At 34.7% G+C, this 3,448-nt stretch overlaps 1 long non-coding RNA gene across 1 annotated transcript; it reads left to right on the top strand.

The window, feature by feature from the left end:
* Positions 1-667: 667 nt before the first annotated feature.
* Positions 668-1,310, top strand: LOC128651689 (uncharacterized). The gene is made up of 3 exons (XR_008401166.1): positions 668-886; positions 986-1,101; positions 1,218-1,310. It is a non-coding gene; the product is annotated as an uncharacterized LOC128651689 (long non-coding RNA).
* Positions 1,311-3,448: the final 2,138 nt, after the last annotated feature.

The raw sequence follows: 3,448 nt of genomic DNA, 5'->3' as shown, positions 1-3,448 counted from the left end.
TCAGTGTGCGGCGGTAATTCCACTAACTCATTGTGGGGTCTTTTTGGCAAATATGGCATTATGGCTACAGGTCAAGATGCAAGATTACATGAAGACAATCAGTGTTCTGCAGTGCAAATGGTAACTGCATATATGTTGGATAACACTTTTATCGAGCCTCGTTCTGACCCATTGAGTTACTGGAAATCCAAAAAAATATTATGGCCTGAATTGTCACATATTGCCTTTCAATATTTAAGTTGTCCCCCAACGAGTGTTCAGTCAGAGCGTGTGTTTAGTGCTGCTGGTAGTGTTGTGACTGATCATCGAAATAGACTATCTAGTGTAAATGTTGACCGTTTAACATTTCTCAAAATGAATCAACACTGGATACCAGAACAACATCAGTTGGAGGCTATCAGACAAAACACTACCGGCAGCAGTGATACAGACGACGATGATCCCTCAGAACAAAGACCAATTGTGTTTGCGGTGGATACAAATATGTAAACCTCACCAAAAAATTTTTTTTAAAAGGATATAAAATATAAAAATAATTTTTTAAAAATCAAAGTATAAAAGATCATTTTTATTTTTTATGTCCTTTTACTGCTTCCTCGGCTGTCCTACCGCTACCTACTGCTACTGCTGCTGGATTTCGAATCAGATAAACAGTGTCTTGTACTACTAGAATTTAATGTTATATGATATTTAGCATTCATAATCTACAGTTGATGTTGCTAGTGCTGCTGCTATTTCTGCAAATTATAGTATTTCTTTTGTAAAAAAAAGAACATGAAAAATCTACCATCATCACCTTGCGAATATTTTAAAAAAATGGCGCAAAACAAAGGGTTTCTTTAAAGAAGAGGACTTCTCCTGCTGAATGCTCCACAAGCTCTCTAAGGTAGGAATGTGGTTATAAATCTAATTTAACTTTTAAAAAATTTTTGGTCTACTGTTTTATTTACTTAAATAACCTGTTTTATTTTTTGATATTATACAGGATCCTTTCAGAATTCTAATGCCGGGCCTGGCCCTTATTTGACTGTGTATTTAATAACTGCTGTTGCTGTTGAGAGTTGGTACAATTTTCTCAAAGGAATTTTCCATCTCTGAAAGGTATATAGTTATTAGTATTGCATACCCCTTTAATTCATTGACTTTCTTTTACTAAGTTTTTTATGTTATTTTTGTGTATTGTTAACTTAATTATTCTGTTTTTCTTTTTTATACAGGATCCATTCAGAATTCTAAAGCCGTCTCTTATTTGACTGTGTATTTAATAACTGCAGTTGCTGCTGTTGCGAGTTGGTACAATTTTCTAAAAGGCATTTCCATCTCTGAAAGGTATATAGTTATTATTATTGCATACCCCTTTAATACATTGGCTTTCTTTTACATAGGTTTGCATGTGTTATTTTTGTGTACTATTTACTTAATGAATCTGTGTTTTTCTTTATTATACAGGATCCTTTCAGAATACTAAAGCCGACCCTTATTTGACTGTGTATTTAATAATTGCTGCTTTTCCTGCTGCTGAGAGTTGGTACTATTTTATAAAAGGCATTTTCCATCTCTAAAAGGTAATAATATTTTTATTAGTATTGGACACCACCTTAAATGAATTGTCTTTCTTTTACCTAGGTTTGCATGTGTTATTTTTGTGTACTGTTTACTTAATGAAACTCTGTGTTTTTCTTTATTATACAGGATCCTTTCAGAATTCTAAAGCCGACCCTTATTTGACTGTGTATTTAATAATTGCTGCTTTTCCTGCTGCTGAGAGTTGGTACAATTTTATAAAAGGCATTTTCCATCTCTGAAAGGTAATAATTTAGTTATTAGTATTGCACACCCCTTTAATGAATTGTCTTTCTTATACCTAGGTTTGCATGTGTTATTTTTGTCTACTGTTTACTTAATGAAACTCTGTGTTTTTCTTTATTATACAGGATCCTTTCAGAATTCTAAAGCCGACCCTTATTTGACGGTGTATTTAATAATTGCTGCTTTTCCTGCTGCTGCGAGTTGGTACTATTTTATAAAAGGCATTTTCCATCTCTAAAAGGTAATAATATTTTTATTAGTATTGGACACCACCTTTAGGCCTAGATTTGGAGTTCGGCGGTAAAAGGGCTGTTAACGCTCCGCGGGCTTTTTTCTGGCCGCACCATAAAATTAACTCTGGTATCGAGAGTTCAAACAAATGCTGCGTTAGGCTCCAAAAAAGGAGCGTAGAGCATTTTTACCGCAAAAGCAACTCTCGATACCAGAGTTGCTTACGGACGCGGCCGGCCTCAAAAACGTGCTCGTGCACGATTCCCCCATAGGAAACAATGGGGCTGTTTGAGCTGAAAAAAAACCTAACACCTGCAAAAAAGCAGCGTTCAGCTCCTAACGCAGCCCCATTGTTTCCTATGGGGAAACACTTCCTACGTCTGCACCTAACACTCTAACATGTACCCCGAGTCTAAACACCCCTAGCCTTACACTTATTAACCCCTAATCTGCCGCCCCCGCTATCGCTGACCCCTGCATATTTTTTTAAACCCCTAATCTGCCGCTCCGTAAACCGCCGCCACCTACGTTATCCCTATGTACCCCTAATCTGCTACCCCTAACACCGCCGACCCCTATATTATATTTATTAACCCCTAACCTGCCCCCCACAACGTCGCCGACACCTGCCTACACTTATTAACCCCTAATCTGCCGAGCGGACCTGAGCGCTACTATAATAAAGTTATTAACCCCTAATCCGCCTCACTAACCCTATCATAAATAGTATTAACCCCTAATCTGCCCTCCCTAACATCGCCGACACCTAACTTCAATTATTAACCCCTAATCTTCCGATCGGAGCTCACCGCTATTCTAATAAATGGATTAACCCCTAAAGCTAAGTCTAACCCTAACACTAACACCCCCCTAAGTTAAATATAATATTTATCTAACGAAATAAATTAACTCTTATTAAATAAATTATTCCTATTTAAAGCTAAATACTTACCTGTAAAATAAATCCTAATATAGCTACAATATAAATTATAATTATATTATAGCTATTTTAGGATTAATATTTATTTTACAGGCAACTTTGTAATTATTTTAACCAGGTACAATAGCTATTAAATAGTTAAGAACTATTTAATAGTTACCTAGTTAAAATAATAACAAATTTACCTGTAAAATAAATCCTAACCTAAGTTATAATTAAACCTAACACTACCCTATCAATAAAATAATTAAATAAACTACCTACAATTACCTACAATTAACCTAACACTACACTATCAATAAATTAATTAAACACAATTCCTACAAATAAATACAATTAAATAAACTAGCTAAAGTACAAAAAATAAAAAAGAACTAAGTTACAGAAAATAAAAAAATATTTACAAACATAAGAAAAATATTACAACAATTTTAAACTAATTACACCTACTCTAAGCCCCCTAATAAA

This window comes from Bombina bombina, chromosome 3 (genome assembly GCF_027579735.1).
Source record: "Bombina bombina isolate aBomBom1 chromosome 3, aBomBom1.pri, whole genome shotgun sequence".
In the NCBI taxonomy this organism is placed as follows: domain Eukaryota; kingdom Metazoa; phylum Chordata; class Amphibia; order Anura; family Bombinatoridae; genus Bombina; species Bombina bombina.
The sequence above is the reverse complement of the archived record's forward strand: the minus strand, read 5'-3'. Positions and strand labels throughout refer to the sequence as shown.